Raw genomic sequence first — 20,464 nt, forward strand, 5'->3', positions numbered from 1 at the left:
GTATCACAGCCTGATGTATCATCTTTCTTCATTGTTGTTACACATACACACACACACACACACACAAACACACACACTGTAGTTTATTTTCTGCCGCTGAAAATAGTCCCCAACAAACATTATTTCCTTATGTTTGTTTTATCAAAAACTACAGTGAGCAGCTGTGTAGAGACAGGCTAACATATTGTTGGTTTTGGTCTTTTTTTTGGGGGTGGGGGGGATTTGTTGACAATAACAAAAACATAGAATAACGTCAGATAAAGTTTTTAATTGAACAAAGTACAGCAGTGTTTGGAAGGTGTTGTTTTTTTGTCACTTTTCGGTGGAGTCTGAGCTGAAAGTCTTTGGGGAAACTCCATATTTCAATCGGTGTACATGCAGGGTAGAGTTTGGCCCAGGTCTGGAGGACACCACACATATATAACGAATGTACTCTCGAGTTAAAAGTTTAGCTCACGCTTAAGAGATGGCGAGTTTTAAGTCCTGACTTTTGTCTCGCCGTTCGGGCTTAAACTCGCACTCATTCACACAGAAACGGGTGGAGATTCTCCGATCACAAATGAATGACGTCGTATCAACGCTTTCATCCAAAGTGACTTAACAGTGCCGTGAATGCGTACAAAACATTTGCAGCATTTTAAAACTAAACTCTCGTTTTAATAGAACCATTCCTTTCTCTGCATCCTTCTGTACCCATCTGTTTATTTCTTTGTGCTCATCCAATGATAAGAATGTAAATGTAAAAATGTATCCTTGCTGTCGTTGGTTTCGGTTTCGTTGACCGTGTTAATAGATATTTTGTAAACAAAGCTATTACGTGTCGTCAAGTGGAAGTAGTAGTCCGACAGTACTTAAACTTGGCAGAACATTTATCTGGGTCACAAACGCAAATCACGTTTTCGTTTCCTGTCCCGGAAAGCTATTAAAATTCCTGAAATTATGTTTAGTAAATTGTTTGTGAACATTTCTTTGTAAAATTATGTCTAGCAGACTCTCTTCTGATGTATCTATTTTTATTTTCTTGTTGTTTCAAGTTAATTTATCTTATTTAAATGCCTAATTGGCATTAATAAGGTCATAAAAAGTTTTAACTCTTGAGCTTGCAAGGACCTTTTTCAAAGACCTGTTGTGTTAATCATGATGATTTATTCCAAATTAATTGGAAGTTGCCAATTTTTTAAGCCAAATGGTGTACCATGTTTCTCCCCCAGCCTGATATATTACGCTTTCAGTAATACCTGATACCATATCTTTAATATTACGGTCTCAAAAGCATCAGCCATCAGTTTTTGTAATGGCTTCATGGGCCCTAAAACGCTGAGGGAAAACGTGAGTTTTTTCAGGTTTACTCTCCGTTTCTTATCACCACATTTAAAGGAACACGCCGACTAACTCCATCTAGCCTAGCTTAGCACAGATCCAGGAGGTAAGCGGCTCCATCTAGCCTAGCTTAGCACAGATCCTGGAGGTAAACGGCTCCATCTAGCCTAGCTTAGCACAGATCCTGGAGGTAAACGGCTCCATCTAGTCTAGCTTAGCACAGATCCTGGAGGTAACCGCTCCATCTAGCCTAGCTTAGCCCAGATCCTGGAGGTAAACGGCTCCATCTAGTCTAGCTTAGCACAGATCCTGGAGGTAAACGGCTCCATCTAGTCTAGCTTAGCACAGATCCTGGAGGTAACCGGCTCCATCTAGCCTAGCTTAGCCCAGATCCTGGAGGTAAACGGCTCCATCTAGTCTAGCTTAGCACAGATCCTGGAGGTAAACGGCTCCATCTAGTCTAGCTTAGCACAGATCCTGGAGGTAAACGGCTCCATCTAGCCTAGCTTAGCCCAGATCCTGGAGGTAAACGGCTCCATCTAGCCTAGCTTAGCACAGATCCTGGAGGTAACCGGCTCCATCTAGCCTAGCTTAGCACAGATCCTGGAGGTAACCGGCTCCATCTAGTCTACTGCTCCCAATAAGTGACAAAATAAAGCCAACATGTTCCTATTTACATTTTGTGATGTGTATAGTCACATCGTTACGACACGCACGGCGAAGAGAAGGGTATGTATGTTTATCTAACTCTGGAGTATACGCTGAAAAAGATAAAGTCCCAATAAGTCGGCGTGTTCCTTTTTAAAAACCTGAATCAGAAACATTTGGACAAATTGCCCAACAAGTATTCCAGAGACCCGTTGTGTGATGTGAGTCCTTTAGCACTTTGGGAGTTCAGGCTCTGATGATCTAAACCCCAAGTGTTGCTGCTGCTGTCGATTAAAAACCCTGTTTCTCTTTGCTTTTAGGCAGAACTAAGAACCAATAAACGTATAAGTATGAACCGTAGACTGTGAGAATAATGGACATGGTAGCAGAGACGTCACCCATTGGTTTGTGCACTGTTGTTTTGAAGCCTCGAGTTTGGCAATTTGGCCGTCGCCATCTTGGTTTTTTGAAACCGAATGTGACGATGTTTGACGAGCGGGTGGAGCTGCAAAAACTACTTAAAATTTCATGAAATGGTACAAAATTTCATCTTGGAGAAAGCCGACCGTAGGGATGGGAGGACAACGTGCTCTGGTTTATTGGCATTTCTTTAAACCAATCACAATCGTCTTAGGGGCGGGGCTAAGCTCCGGACGGAGCCACGGTGCCTCTGCTAAATAGCCTCGGGAAGGAACTTGTTTTGGTGGAAAATGTGGACCTTCAGAAGTAGTTTTAGTCGTGCAGCAGAAACCTCAGAAACTGGAGTTGTGGGGTTTTTATGCAAACAGCAGCATCACTCTTGAAAGGGGTGTGTGTGTGTGTGTGTGTGTGTGTGTGTGTGTGTGTGTGTGTGTGTGTGTGTGTGTGTGTGTGTGTGTGTGTGTGTGTGTGTGTGTGTGTGTGTGTGTGTGTGTGTGTGTGTGTGTGTGTGTGTGCGCGCGCGCAGCACTTCAGGTTTTTCGCATTTGCATCCTTTTCATCGCGCTCAGTCATTTGGAAAGGTGGTGGAAGATGCATGAGGCAGCACTACTACTACTACTACATATGTAGCTATTGTGTTACTGTGAAAGCATGCTTCATATGTAGCAAAAAAGACAAAGTACTTATACTGTTATCTTTTACTACTTATGTGTACTTTTATAGCAGAGCGAGGTCTATTTTAAAGGTTCCGTGTTTGAAGGAAAGTTGCACTAAACCAACGAGGAGCACTTAGCTTGGAACGGTTTGATTTCATATGCAGGGATGTAACGATACACTCAACTCACGATTCGATACGATTCATGATTGTAACTTCCCGATACCACTTTCTCAGGATTTCTGTAACCGAGTGAGCAGAACAAATGACTGAAAAAATATTCCTTTATTTCTATAAACTGCCCAAAACATCATGCAGACAATTAAACTAAAAAGATTACGCCCTAAGACGTTTAAAAACTGCATCACGATTTTTTTTTTATAATCTAAACCGGTTGTAATCTTTACTAAGGATGCACCGAATCCAGATTTTTGGGGTTAGGCCAAATACCGAATCCACTGGTTAAGATTCTGCCGAATCCGAAACTGAATACCGAATCCTACTCCCAGTTTTTAGCTGTGACTCTCCTTCCTTTGCCGTACCTGAAGTTGCTGCATTCTGGCTGCTGTCTGGAGATTCCTTCCTGCACAACTCGTATTCTTTCGGATGTTTCGTACCAGATGTTGTAGCAGCGGCCATGTTGTGTATAGTTTAGGGTCCTCGCCACCACCAGACCAATCAGCATTGAACAGATTGAACATGTAGCTGGACTTGAATGGCCTTCTTTTGACTGAAAGTTCTGCCAAACAACAACTTTTTCTGCTCACCAGTTCCATTTCCACTCTCTCACAGCCTACTGCATTGAATGCTCCACCTACGTAAACACCTTCCCGTAATCAACGGCGCCGTCACTACGGTGACCAGCGTAGCGCGCGGAGTGCAAGTGTAGGGTTCGTTTTGGTGGGGAAAAAATTCTAAGGTTCGGCAGAAACCCAACAAAAGCCCAATATTCAGCCGAATCTGAATCCTGGATTCGGTGCATCCGTAAACTTTACACATTTATACCCAGTTTGAACAGAGTCCCGATGCATCGTTACATCCCTATTTCATAGTGTAGATTGGACAATCAGCAAGGTTCATGCACAGGTTTGAAAAAAGTCTGGAAAATAAATTGTATTACTTCTGTGTTGAAATATTCTAAAGGGGGAAATGTGCTCTGAAAAACACAGAGAGAGAGAGAGAGAGAGAGAGAAGTCTAAGAAGTGGGTGAAAACATAACCGAACAAGTATTATTATAACTGCAGTTATTGTTAGTTTTTATTATAACACTACTACATTTTCTTGCCGTGAGTCGGTAGAGAATAAAGATTAGATTTATGTTGTGTAAAAACTCTTTCTTTCCGCCGCCAAGTTTGATATCCTTGAATTCATTTCATCACGTTTGTCTTTAGGGATTTCGTTTTGCAGAAAGTAATCTCTAGTTTTGTGCCTTCACTGTAAAAAAAACAAAAAAACAACTCTGTTTGTTTGTCTGTATAACACTGTGCAAATTGCAATACTGTGAAAATCTGGAATACTTTTTATGTTGAAAGTTGTCGGTCTGTGTGATAATCATCCAAGATTAAAGAACAAACATGACACCAAGTTTATTACTGTATTTTGTCTTCATTTAAAGTGATTTTATTGCAAAAGTTACCGCTGAACTCTGGATGAAACTTTGTCGTGGATATGAGCTTTTTAAACTTTAGGGATTGCAACGCCTATAATGCACAAGCGTCAAACTCACGGCCCGGGGGCCAAACCTGGCCCCTCGCAGATTTTGGTCCGGTATCAGTCATATCAGTTTGTGGCGTTTTTTTCGATGCTTTACCCCCAATTTCCACCAACTGCGGAACAATAGGTTTCCATTAAAGTCGATGTGTATGTTTCCACTGACTGCAGAACGGCTGCGTCCCAGCTCCGGTGGTCCACAGCCCTCTGGATCTGACACGCAGAGCTTCTATTTTTTACAAAAACATGCGGTTAATTTTCAAAATAGAATACATCGTGCTCAGGACGGATCATATTTCCCTGCAGAACACCTTGAAAACACAGCACAGAGTTCCTCTACTCCTCTGGATGGAAACAAACTGGCGTTGGTTCTGTGGTTCTATTCATGTATGTAAAATGAAGAAGAAGGTGTAGTGATTTAAAGGAATAAACAGAAAAGTAGCTTTACACAGCTGCCGTGACCCGGATTCGAACCGGGGTTGCTGCGGCCACAACACAGTACTAACCACTATACGATCACGGCCACTTGGTATTGTGAGCTTTTTGTGTAACCTTCTGATCCGTAGTAAGATGCTTTATCCATTGCACCACTAGCCCTACATTCAGAGAGCATAGGGAGCAGCTCGGTTCTCACACCATTGTAATCAAACAGTGGTGATCTTTGTTGGCAAGAGTATAGAAGGCCAGTCAAATTTTAGTTGTAGTTGAAAATATGGGGCCTCTAGACTGAGCTGTCCAGTTTCTACTTTGCATACAATGGTGTGAGAATCGAGCTGCTCCCTATCCTCTCTGAACGTAGGGCTAGTGGCGCAATGGATAATGCGTCTGACTACAAATTAGAAGATTCTAGGTTCAACTCCTGGCTAACTCGTAGTGCTCTTTAGCTGTTAAATCACTTGTTCCTCATTTACAACTTTGATCCTGTACAAACGGTCTATCAATAAATGTACATTTATAAAGAGCCAAATGATGAGTAAATATTCTTTCAACATGAGCTTAAACAGCTCTAAATCCTTCAATTTCAGTCAAGCACAGCTATCATCAAGCTTTCTCTGTTGTTGTTCTAGAACCAGCAATGCTAGATTAACCATCCGAGGAATTGTCATTTGTTACTCATCAATTAGGGAAACAGAGAATATAGCAGTATATTAGTGATTCAGAGTTCCAACTATGCTATCACAAAAACGAGGCGCTCACAATACCATGTGGCCGTGATCGTATAGTGGTTAGTACTCTGTGTTGTGGCCGCAGCAACCCCGGTTCGAATCCGGGTCACGGCAGCTGTGTAAAGCTACTTTTCTGTTGTTCCTTTAAATTACTACAACTTCTGCTTCATTTTACATACTGTAGATAGAAACTGGACAACTCAGGCTAAAAGTCCTGCAAGAGGTCCCGTATTTTCGACTACAACTAAAATTTGACTGGCCTTCTATACTCTTGCCGTCAAAACTCACCACTGTTTACATACAATGGTGTGAGAGCCGAGCTGCTCCCTATCCTCTCTGAATGTAGGGCTAGTGGCGCGATGGATAAAGCATCTGACTATAGATCAGAAGATTCTCGGTTCAACTCCTGACTGCTCTTTAGCTATTAAATCACTTGTTCCTCATTTCCAAAGAAAGAATATTTACTCATCATTTGGCTCTTTATAAATGTACATATATTGACAGACCGTTTGTACAGGATCAAAGTTGGAAATGAGGAACAAGTGATTTAACAGCTAAGGAGCAGTACGAGTTAGCCAGGAGTCGAACCTAGAATCTTCGGATCCGTAGTCAGACGCGTTATCCATGGCGCCACTAGCCCTACATTCAGAGAGGATAGGGAGCAGCTCGGTTCTGTTGCAGGACTTTTAGCCTGAGCTGTCCAGTTTCTATCTATGTAAAAAGAAGCTGAAGTTGTAGTAATTTAAATGAACATCAGAAAAGTACTAACCACTATACGATCACGGGCACTTGGTATTGTAAGTGCCTCGTTGTGCAGGTGCTGCACTGCAACTGGCACCGCCTCGTTTCGAGCGAGCTCAAAGCGTAATAACTTTAATGCAAAACACTGCGTTTGGTTCGTAGTAGCCTCTACTGTGACAAGCATTAGTTTGTTTGTATCGATTTATCTTCATTAGCCTACTATGGAAGCATCTAGGGAGAGGGGTCGTTCTGACGTGGGAAAACTCTATTCTGATCGCTCCTGATAAGGTATGTAATGTATGAAGGTATATAATGTATGAAGGTATGTAATGTATGTAATGTATGAAGGTATGTAATGTATGAAGGTATATAATGTATGAAGGTATATAATGTATGAAGGTATGTAATGTATGAAGGTATGTAATGTATGAAGGTATGTAATGTATGAAGGTATGTAATGTATGAAGGTATATAATGTATGAAGGTATGTAATGTATGAAGGTATATAATGTATGAAGGTATATAATGTATGAAGGTATGTAATGTATGAAGGTATATAATGTATGAAGGTATATAATGTATGAAGGTATGTAATGTATGAAGGTATATAATGTATGAAGGTATGTAATGTATGAAGGTATATAATGTATGAAGGTATATAATGTATGAAGGTATGTAATGTATGAAGGTATGTAATGTATGAAGGTATATAATGTATGAAGGTATGTAATGTATGAAGGTATATAATGTATGTAATGTATGAAGGTATGTAATGTATGAAGGTATGTAATGTATGAAGGTATATAATGTATGAAGGTATATAATGTATGAAGGTATATAATGTATGAAGGTATGTAATGTATGAAGGTATGTAATGTATGAAGGTATATAATGTATGTAATGTATGAAGGTATATAATGTATGAAGGTATGTAATGTATGAAGGTATATAATGTATGAAGGTATATAATGTATGAAGGTATATAATGTATGAAGGTATATAATGTATGAAGGTATGTAATGTATGAAGGTATGTAATGTATGAAGGTATATAATGTATGAAGGTATATAATGTATGAAGGTATATAATGTATGAAGGTATATAATGTATGAAGGTATATAATTTATGAAGGTATATAATGTATGAAGGTATATAATGTATGAAGGTATATAATGTATGTAATGTATGAAGGTATGTAATGTATGAAGGTATGTAATGTATGAAGGTATATAATGTATGAAGGTATATAATGTATGAAGGTATATAATGTATGAAGGTATGTAATGTATGAAGGTATGTAATGTATGAAGGTATGTAATGTATGAAGGTATATAATGTATGAAGGTATATAATGTATGAAGGTATATAATGTATGAAGGTATATAATGTATGAAGGTATATAATGTATGAAGGTATGTAATGTATGAAGGTATATAATGTATGTAATGTATGAAGGTATATAATGTATGAAGGTATATAATGTATGAAGGTATATAATGTATGTAATGTATGAAGGTATGTAATGTATGAAGGTATATAATGTATGAAGGTATATAATGTATGAAGGTATATAATGTATGTAATGTATGAAGGTATATAATGTATGAAGGTATATAATGTATGAAGGTATATAATGTATGAAGGTATGTAATGTATGAAGGTATATAATGTATGAAGGTATATAATGTATGTAATGTATGAAGGTATATAATGTATGAAGGTATATAATGTATGAAGGTATATAATGTATGTAATGTATGAAGGTATGTAATGTATGAAGGTATATAATGTATATAATGTATGAAGGTATGTAATGTATGAAGGTATATAATGTATGAAGGTATATAATGTATGTAATGTATGAAGGTATATAATGTATGAAGGTATGTAATGTATGAAGGTATATAATGTATGAAGGTATATAATGTATGAAGGTATGTAATGTATGAAGGTATATAATGTATGTAATGTATGAAGGTATATAATGTATGAAGGTATGTAATGTATGAAGGTATATAATGTATGAAGGTATGTAATGTATGAAGGTATATAATGTATGAAGGTATATAATGTATGAAGGTATGTAATGTATGAAGGTATATAATGTATGAAGGTATATAATGTATGTAATGTATGAAGGTATATAATGTATGAAGGTATATAATGTATGTAATGTATGAATGTATGTAATGTATGAAGGTATATAATGTATGTAATGTATGAAGGTATATAATGTATGAAGGTATGTAATGTATGAAGGTATGTAATGTATGAAGGTATATAATGTATGTAATGTATGAAGGTATATAATGTATGAAGGTATGTAATGTATGAAGGTATGTAATGTATGAAGGTATATAATGTATGAAGGTATATAATGTATGTAATGTATGAAGGTATATAATGTATGTAATGTATGAAGGTATATAATGTATGAAGGTATGTAATGTATGAAGGTATATAATGTATGTAATGTATGAAGGTATATAATGTATGAAGGTATGTAATGTATGTAATGTATGAAGGTATATAATGTATGAAGGTATATAATGTATGTAATGTATGAAGGTATGTAATGTATGAAGGTATATAATGTATGAAGGTATATAATGTATGTAATGTATGAAGGTATGTAATAAATGTAATGTATGCATGGTCGCTTTGGATTAAAGCGTCAGCCGGTGTCATCCGTTCCCTCTGAACGAATTTTCTCTAAATGTAGAGAGTTTGTGAGCAAAAAAAGAAACAGACTTAGTCCAAAAAGTGTGAAAAAAATAATGTTCCTTAATAAAAATCTTTGAGTGTTCCCTATCCCACATACCCCCTGGCCATAGTTACACAAGCACACCCAACTTGTGCCATATTTTCCCAGCACATCCTCGGTTTCCCGAGCACTCTCTCCCCAATACCCAATAACACAACACACAGTCATCAATCTTTATTTGTCAAAAGAATGATATCCCATTCTCAGTATACATGTGCACTGTGTGTGTGTGTGTGTGTGTGTGTGTGTGTGTGTGCGTGCCCATCACTACTAATTGGCCAATATATATGGCACCTGGCCAAACACCTCAATGGTTACAGTTTTTTTTTCCAATTGCTAAAACACAATTTTGCAAACTAGGCTGGTTTTATCAGAATATTTTACACAATTCACAAAACCACACACCCAAACTGCAAAATACCTCATATATATATATCCTGCAAAATTAAACACTGCAACCAAAACTACATATAGCATTATCAAAATCAAACTTTTGCACCAAACGGTACACACTTCATTCATATTACCAGATTTTTGTCTAACCAACTATACACTGTTGGGCATAATGAAAAGCACTCTCATCTTTAGTACTCTTTGCCATAATACGAAAAATAGTTTTTCATTTTTCACATGCACAGAAATATTTGCAGATACACACACAGATTGTTTTTAAGTCAGTGCAACATACAGTATGCACAGAAGATATATTTATTTTTATTTTATATTTTTTAAACTGAAAAAGAAAATTGCAGAAAACATTTGCAAAAACATAAATGTGTAAAATGTGGTCTTTTCATAGTGCTTACTTTCCTAATTGAAGTGGTAACAATGAACCATTGAGGTGTTTGGCACATATATTGGCCAATCAGCTCACGTAGTGTCATTTTGAATGCCAGTGTTTTGAAATGGCAAACAAATGTTGTGTCTCATGCAGAGAACTGTGTTCAGCGCATTTAAAAAGAGACATTTTGAATTGCAAAATGTGTGTAAAGCAGAAAATGGGTTTAGACCTTTGGAGACTTGAGAAGAGGGTTTGCTCTCTGTGTGTCAGTTTAAATAATTGTGCTCTGCATGATGTCATTTTAGTGTGTTAGCAATTGGAAAAAACTGTATTGGCATCCATTGTTCAAAACAGGTAATCTGACCTTTGACCTCTGTATAGGCCTATACTAAAGCAGTGATTGGTTAGTGTTCAGTTATGACATAATGTGTTTGCAGATGTGAGGTGTGTGTGTGTGTGTGTGTGTGTGTGTGTGTGTGTGTGTGTGTGTGTGTGTGCCCTGGTAAATAAATGAACCATTTTGATTGGTTGTGTTTAGAAAAGGAAAGGAAGTCACTTCTTGTTAGATTTTTGTGTCTTGGGTAGAGAAGTGTGTATAATGTTTTGAAAAAAAGTGTTTTATGTAATTGAAAACTGAGTGAAAGGTTGAGAAATAGCTTCTGGTTTTGGAGATTTGGTGTGTAGTTTTGCACTTTGAGTGAGAGGTTTCAAAAATCGTGTGACATGAAAAGATTTTTATGTGTGTAAGCAGTTGGAAAAAAACTGTGGAGATGATTTAATTGCTTGCAGTACTCACACATGGCCACTAGATGGCCCTCTCTCGCTACAGGAAGGAAAGGACATTGCTCTGTTCACTGAGTGGGTTGCATCGATTTCTTTTTCTTCTGTAATTGAGTTCCAACATTTCCCAGAATGCCCTTTATGAACATCTCTTTTTCTAATCCGAATACTTTAACTTTAACTGTATTTTTGACCATTTGTTGTGAATCCTCTCCAAAGCACATCCTGAGTCCTGAGTTTTTTGATTCCAGCTGGAGAAGTGAACGTGAACACAGATTATGAGCGATTCTTTCGGCCCGTAGTCACCAAAAGTAAATATTGGAGCCATTTTTCACAAGCCACATATCTCCATAGGTATATAACATATCTCCATAGATATATAACATATCTCCATAGGTATATAACATATCTCCATAGGTATATAACATATCTCCATAGATATATAACATATCTCCATAGATATATAACATATCTCCATAGGTATATAACATATCTCCATAGATATATAACATATCTCCATAGGTATATAACATATCTCCATAGATATATAACATATCTCCATAGATATATAACATATCTCCATAGATATATAACATATCTCCATGGATATATAACATATCTCCATAGATATATAACATATCTCCATGGATATATAACATATCTCCATAGATATATACTGTAACATATCTCCATGGATATATAACATATCTCCATGGATATATAACATATCTCCATGGATATATAACATATCTCCATAGATATGTAACATATCTCCATGGATATATAACATATCTCTATGGATATATAACATATCTCCATAGATATATAACATATCTCCATAGATATATAACATATCTCCATGGATATATAACATATCTCCATGGATATGTAACATATCTCCATGGATATATAACATATCTCTATGGATATATAACATATCTCCATAGATATATAACATATCTCCATAGATATATAACATATCTCCATGGATATATAACATATCTCCATGGATATATAACATATCTCTATGGATATATAACATATCTCCATGGATATATAACATATCTCCATAGATATATAACATATCTCCATAGGTATATAACATATCTCCATAGATATATAACATATCTCCATATATATAACATATCTCCATAGATATATAACATATCTCCATATATATAACATATCTCCATAGATATATAACATATCTCCATAGATATATAACATATCTCCATAGATATATAACATATCTCCATGGATATATAACATATCTCTATGGATATATAACATATCTCCATGGATACATAACATATCTCCATAGATATATAACATATCTCCATGGATATATAACATATCTCCATAGATATATAACATATCTCCATAGGTATATAACATATCTCCATAGATATATAACATATCTCCATAGATATATAACATATCTCCATAGGTATATAACATATCTCCATAGATATATAACATATCTCCATAGGTATATAACATATCTCCATATATATAACATATCTCCATAGGTATATAACATATCTCCATAGATATATAACATATCTCCATAGATATATAACATATCTCCATAGGTATATAACATATCTCCATAGGTATATAACATATCTCCATAGATATATAACATATCTCCATAGATATATAACATATCTCCATAGGTATATAACATATCTCCATAGATATATAACATATCTCCATATATATAACATATCTCCATAGATATATAACATATCTCCATATATATAACATATCTCCATAGATATATAACATATCTCCATAGATATATAACATATCTCCATAGATATATAACCTCCATGGATATATAACATATCTCCATATCTCCATGGATATAACATATCTCCATAGATATATAACATATCTCCATGGATATATAACATATCTCCATAGATATATAACATATCTCCATAGGTATATAACATATCTCCATAGATATATAACATATCTCCATAGATATATAACATATCTCCATAGGTATATAACATATCTCCATAGATATATAACATATCTCCATAGGTATATAACATATCTCCATAGATATATAACATATCTCCATAGGTATATAACATATCTCCATAGATATATAACATATCTCCATAGATATATAACATATCTCCATAGGTATATAACATATCTCCATAGGTATATAACATATCTCCATAGATATATAACATATCTCCATAGATATATAACATATCTCCATAGGTATATAACATATCTCCATAGATATATAACATATCTCCAGAACCTTCTGACACTAAAATGGCATTTTCAGACGGACACATCAGGAGAAAATTAACTTAACTTGTCTGTGTGTGTATATGTGTGTGTGTGTGTTTGCATATGTGTATGTGTGTGTGTGTGTGTGTGTGTGTGTGTGTGTGTGTGTGTGCATATGGGTGGATGAGTGTCAGTGTTAGCGTGTGTGTGTGTGTGTATGTGTGTGTTAGTATGTGTGTTAGAATGTGTGTTAGTATGTGTGTGTCTTTGTTAGTGTGTGTATTAGTATGTGTGCGTTAGTGTGTCTGTTAGTGTGTGTGTGTGTGTGTGTGTGTGTTAGTGTAAGTGTGTGCATATATGTGGATGAGTGTCAGTGTTAGCGTGTGTGTGTGTGTGTATGTGTGTTAGTATGTGTGTGTCTTTGTTAGTGTGTGTATTAGTATGCGTGCGTTAGTGTGTCTGTTAGTGTGTGTGTGTGTGTGTGTTAGTGTGTGTGTGTGTGTGTGTGTATATGTGTGTGTGTGTGTGCGTGCGGATGCTGTGTGAGAACATAAGGAAGTGATTACCATGACAACACAGTTATTTTTTCTCTCAGGCGTCGGTGACTGTTTCTCTTTGTCCAAACTGTCCAAAGCTCGAGGGAAAACATAAATATGTTCAATATAAGTGGGAATACTCAAGCTCCTCCGTTTTTATTTCCGTCTTAACTTCACTAAAAAAGTTATAGACTCCTAAAAAAATCGGTATCAGTTTAAGTTGACGCTATATTTAGGATATTTCCAGCGCCTTAACTTGCTGTCAGACAGCCCTTTACGACATAAACAGCCATTTTAGCTCGCAGACCACGGGAGTTGTTGTTCTACCGCTGCCTCGGTCAGTAAGTTAGTTAGTTAGTATTTTAAGACCAGCAACTCCCATTTTTATTGGCATATAAAATGTTTTTGTTTCTTTTTTTAAAAAGTTTTTTTTATCCGACATCTTGCCGCTTCTTCTAGATGTTTTTTTGCCCCTTTTTTCATCTTTTTTGTCACTTTTTACAGCATATTTGCCCCTTTCTGGCTCCTTTTTTTGACACGTGTCAAAGAGAGGCCTGAACATAGGCTACTTTATGTTATTTGAAACGACCAAATGGGATCCTGACAAAAAAACACATAAAACAATTACAAAAAGACTACAACTGACACAAATGACTACAGTGATGCAAAATGACCACAAAGAGACGCTGAATGATACCAAATAGACACAAAACGGCCAAAAAACATACACACACCGACTACAAACGACTCGAAACGACTGTGAAGAGACACAAAATGACTGCAAGTAGACCCAAAACGGCCCGAAACTAACTACAAACGACCCAAAACGTCACAACAGAGCTGCCGAGAGCTCCAGACAGCTGGTGATATAGGAGCAGGCTAGCCTGGTCTTACCAGACTCTGGTACATTTCATTTTAGTACGTAGGAGGGCGGATATGTGGCCCCATAGATCAGTCTGCAGGGTTAGCCCATGTGGCCCCATATATCAGTCTGCAGGGTTAGCCCATGTGGCCCCATATATCAGTCTGCAGGGTTAGCCCATGTGGCCCCATAGATCTGTCTGCAGGGTTAGACCATGTGGTCCCATCGCCAAGCCAGAAGAGCCTGACATACACAACATACATCCACACAGACAAATGATATATGATGATATATGACATCCAAGCACACATACTACATAAATACAAAGAAAGTTACAGTAAAGTTTGGTTGTAGCATGTTTAAAGGAGCGGTGTGGAAAAAAATGCAGGAAGGTGCAATGGTATCATAGTGCAAGATAGCGTCAGTGAAATTTCTATATCTATTCAAGTACAACGGGCAACCCAATATATCAAAAATAGAATAATCATTACTTACACTAGTAAAAGACTTGAAGAAAAGTTTAAGTTATGTAAAGTTAAAAACTGTCCATACAGAACAAAAGGACACACACATGCAAGCTAGCAAAACATGACAAGCAGTGGTGCACTGATTCTCACTAAGTGCTGTATTTAGTATTTTGCTGTCCACTGTGTAATGGACACTTGTTTGCAAGTTGTGTTGTTTGATGGCAAAATTTGCTTTTGTCGCATATTTTAAATGTTTTGGCACGGTTAGAGCCTTCTGCAAACAAAATGTGTCATTTTGAGCATGAGTGCCACTGTTTCGGCCTGTGTGTTAACTGTTTTGAAAAATGTGGAGTTTGAGTTGACTTCTGCGTCAAAGCAATCAAGAAAAACTGTAATGCCTGGTGAAAAGGTTTTACAGTCTTAGGATAATAAGGATGCGATAGAAAGTACCGCTACGTAAAGCAATTACAAGTAGAAGTTTGCAGGTTTGAAACCAGATAATCCTAAAAATCTGATGAATTTTTTGCTTTCAAGCCAGGCGTCGACTTGTCCACAAAAAATGGTTATTTTTCTCAATTTTTAAATGTAAAGCTTCACATGTATTGTGTTTTTATTTGTCTTGTTTTTGTTTTTTTTTTGGACCCAGTTCAGCAAACCCCCTCTGTGTGTAGCTGGGAGAAGAACTGGAGCGCACGGCAGAATGTTAAATGCCGTGTTATGTTACGGTCTCTGACTGCATTACGGTGTGTCAATAAATCCTGCAGGCTGGTGTTGATCTTTCATAGAGAGAGTAAACACGGTAACACAACGCTTTGACGTCACGCGGCGCTCTCGCCCCTCGCGCCTTGACGTCGGACGATCTCTGCAGAGCTAAAAAAAACAGTTTTTTGTGAAGCCATCACACAGCCGCAATCAGCGAGAGCATCTACACATTGTCAAATGTGCCGGCCGGCCGCCATCCGAGGCCATGTGGGCCGCAGATAACAGATTTCTGCAAGCAGAGACACGACAATCTGACACGAAGCCTAGTTGTTGTTGTTGTTGGGAGAGAAAGTGTGTGCAGATGACTGATTTTACAACGACATACACAGAAGTAAACCAGTTATTTCTGGACTTCTAATGTGCTGTTTACAATATTTGTTGCAGGACCTAATGCCCGAGTTTATACGACAAAGCCACTCATGCTGGCGTAATAGTGATTGAATTTATTTCTGGGGTAAACATTCACTTGCGGAGTACCTCCAGGGTTTTATGCGATGTGCATGTGAAGCTTCCCTGTGGGACTCTGTGGCCTCCAGATCCAGTTTCCTGTCTATACCCTGCGGACCAGAGCCTCTGTCATAAAACACATTTGGATCCACTCAAGTTGAAGTGTCTGAGGGACAACGGCACGCAAACCTCAGATAAGCCTTATTAGGCTTCTAGTGGCACAGATCTGCACAGCGCCGTGGTTATCGGGGGAACCAAACTACAACCAAACGGCTGCATGAAGAAGAACAGGGGTACCAAACGTGGAAAGATCGCAGAGTAGCTCAACTAATTTAATAGAAACTATGAATTGATTAAAAGAATATATACACATATTAATATTGAGTCAACTGTAGTCTCGCATTGCCATCTCTAGTGTCGAAGTGTCTGGCTACACCACTGATGCATTCTGGGATAGGAGAATAAAACACTCAGGGTTGTTTGCATTTCTTTAAAGGTCCCATGGCATGACAATGTCACTTTATGAGGTTTTTTAACATTAATATGAGTTCCCCCATCCTGCCTATGGTCCCCCAGTGGCTAGAAATGAAGATAGGTGTAAACCGAGCCCTGGGTATCCCAAGGGGGTGAGCTTCGCTTCAGAACTCGAACCTCCGATGGCGCCATTTTGTTGCTACGAAGCGATCACCTCTTGTTAGCATGACCCCCTTAAACTGTTATTTTTACACCACGCTTTCAAGCCGGGGAGTGGACTTTGGACCCCGGTGAAATTAAGGGGAAAACACAAAACTTTCATTCAGGAAATGGGTGTTTGTGTCCCGCACAGGCGTAATTTACAGGAGGTTACAACCCCCCCAATAACCCATTCAGGACTTTTTCCAAAGTTTGTGACAGTTACTTTTACCTCTTTTGGGGAGTGGTTTGTCTTTCAATTTTCCACTGCATCCCCCCTGAAATCTACACCTATGCTTCAAAACATCTGAACTGTTCCTTTAATGTGACCTCAAAAGAGTCTGTAGTCTACACACAGCAACATACACAGCTTCTGCTGTTTGCTGTTGTGTTGTACATATACAAGTGTGTGTGTGTGTGTGTGACCTGTCAGCTTGTTGCAGAATAATAATTCTTCCTCTTTATTTGATTTGGAGGGCGACCTACGCAGGGCTTTCACAGTTTGGCTCAACATCAGGTCTAAAACCGACCGAGATCTGAATCACTGCGGCTATTTTCAGCCGGCCTTCGCTTCCTACTAATGAAAACAACACGTAACTTAAGGAGAACTGTGACGTCACGCGCAGACTGCACACACACACACACACACACACACAGGACGCCTCTGTGTCACATTGTGAGTAGGTGGGTGTCATTTCTTCATGAGATGCAGGCTGAAGATTGTGGAGCTGAAGGGAAGTGAGGAGATGAGCTGCGTGGGAGCCGGTGACCTCTTTTGTGTTGTTTTATCACTAAAAGTTAATTTATTAAGTTACATTCTTTTATTGTTGTGGGTATTAAAAAACTGGGGATCTGTACCACAATCTGGATCCAAATCCTGCTCGGTTCACACTACAACATGTTGAGTAAATGTGAATTTAGTGATTCATATCTATCTATCTATCTATCTATCTATCTATCCATCCATCCATCCATCCATCTACCTATCTATCCATCTATATATTCATCTATCTATCTATTCATCTATCTATCCATCCATCCATCTATCTATCTATCTATCTATCTCTCATCCATCTATCTACCTCTCCATCCATCTATCTATCTATCTATCTATCTATCTATTTCTCAATCTATCCATCCATCTATCTATCTCTCCATCCATCCATCTATCTAACCACCCATCCATCCATCCATCCATCCATCTCTCTGTCTATCTATTCATCTATCTATTCATCTATCTATCTATCTACATATTAATTGATTAGTTGTCCACTTTTAAATTAACTGCCAACTATTAAATATAACACTTGTACTTTACTTGAGTATTTCCATTTTCTTTATACTTCTACTCAACTACATTTCGGAGGTAAATATTGTACTTTTTCCAACATTACATTCATTTGACAGCTGCTCCCACTGCTTCCTGTTTCTCTCTGCTTTGATTGCAGTAATAAACACAAATAAATCCTTTAATAGGCCAACAAATTCTGCCAAACAAATGTCTTTTTCAGTTTGAATTTCCATAGTGTGGGCTGCCATCTCTCTCTATGTGTGAGCATGTGTGTGGGTGGGTGTTTCCCAGTAGAAAGATGTCAAAATTAACTGCCTACATCTTTAGAACAAAATGCCAAAACACGGATGCCAAAACAACTGAGTCATGCTCACATGAGTCATTTTTAATCTAGTCTAAAGTATGTTTCTAACCCGCATGGAAACACAAATCTACTGCTTTCTTTTACTGACCTTCCAGCTGGATCAGTTTGATGGAAAAGCAGCCATGTGACCTTTTGACCTTTTGATCACCCGTCATTTTATAAACGTGTTGAATTTATTTTGAAGTGGAAATTATGGACACTAATTAAAAGTAGATATAATTACAGTGTTCCTATGCAACTGAACTGTCAATGTTGTTCCTATGCAACTGAACTGTCAATGTTTAGGTTTGTTTGGTACATTTTGTATTTGTATTAAAGTGGAAGACGTTTCAACCACATCCATCTTTTAGCTAACTATTTCAACTGTTTATCCATCTGTCAGCTAACTATTTCAACTGTTTATCCATCTGTCAGCTAACTATTTCAACTGTTTATCCATCTTTCAGCTAACTATTTCAACTGTTCATCCATCTGTCAGCTAACTATTTCAACTGTTCATCCATCTTTTAGCTAACTATTTCAACTGTTTATCCATCTGTCAGCTAACTATTTCAACTGTTTATCCATTTTTTAGCTAACTATTTCAACCGTTTATCCATCTTTTAGCTAACTATTTCAACTGTTTATCAATTTTTTAGCTAACTATTTCAACTGTTTATCCATCTTTTAGCCAACTATTTCAACTGCTTATCCATCTGTCAGCTAACTATTTCAACTGTTTATCCATTTTTTAGCTAACTATTTCAACCGTTTATCCATCTTTTACCTAACTATTTCAACTGTTTATCAATTTTTTTAGCTAACTAATTCCACTGTTTATCCATTTCTTTTAGCTAACTATTTCAACTGTTTATCCATCTGTTAGCTAACTATTTCAACTGTTTATCCATCTTTCAGCTAACTATTTCAACTGTTTATCAATTTTTTAGCTAACTATTTCAACTGTTTATCCATCTTTAAGTTAACTATTTCAACTATTTATCCATTACTTTTAGCTAACTATTTCAACTGGTCATCCATCTTTTAGCTAACTATTTCAACTGTTTATCCATCTGTTAGCTAAATATTTCAACTATTTATCAATCTGTTAGCTAACTATTTCAACTGTTCATCCATCTTTTAGCTAACTATTTCAACTGTTTATCCATTTTTTAGCTAACTATTTTAATGGTTTCAACCATCAATTTTAGATAAATCAACTCATGGATAAACAGTTGAAATAGGAAGCCAAAAGTGATGGATAAAGGCTGTTTATTTATCTAACTAATTCCACTGTTTATCCATTTCTTTTAGCTAACTATTTCAACTGTTTATCCATCTGTTAGCTAACTATTTCAACTGTTTATCCATTACTTTTAGCTAAATATTTCTTTATCATATTAAAACAACTGCCTACATGTAGCCTAATCAATGTATTTTGTTGTACTATAAGCATGTATAATGTTTATAATCCCACAAGGGGAAGGGCCATGAGATGGCAGAACATTTAAATAAATAAAAAAAAGAACTGTCCGTTGTCATTGCAGTAATAACGACATTCCCCTATGTTGGCGGTATGGTTGACTGGGAGCAGAAGATCATTCAAAGTTAAATATTCTATGGCATGTTGGGTATTGTAGTGCATTGTCTTGGCAGTTAGTTTGATTTGTAAGTAATTGTAAGCATTCACATTGAAAACCTCTTGGTTAGAAGAAGCGATGTGACAAAAACAACAACATTATTTTCTTAATATTATAACGAAACATTATTTGTGTCAGTGAACACAGTATTGATGGCCGTTCGACTACATGTCCCACAATTCACGACGTGTAAACTGATAAAG

At 37.0% G+C, this 20,464-nt stretch overlaps 1 non-coding gene across 1 annotated transcript; it reads left to right on the plus strand.

The window, feature by feature from the left end:
• The first annotated feature begins 5,961 nt into the window (after positions 1–5,961).
• On the plus strand, positions 5,962–6,033 carry trnah-gug (transfer RNA histidin (anticodon GUG)). The gene has a single exon. It is a non-coding gene; the product is annotated as a tRNA-His (tRNA).
• Positions 6,034–20,464: the final 14,431 nt, after the last annotated feature.

The sequence above is a fragment of the Perca flavescens genome, chromosome 17 (assembly GCF_004354835.1).
Source record: "Perca flavescens isolate YP-PL-M2 chromosome 17, PFLA_1.0, whole genome shotgun sequence".
NCBI classification, from domain to species: Eukaryota; Metazoa; Chordata; class Actinopteri; order Perciformes; family Percidae; genus Perca; species Perca flavescens.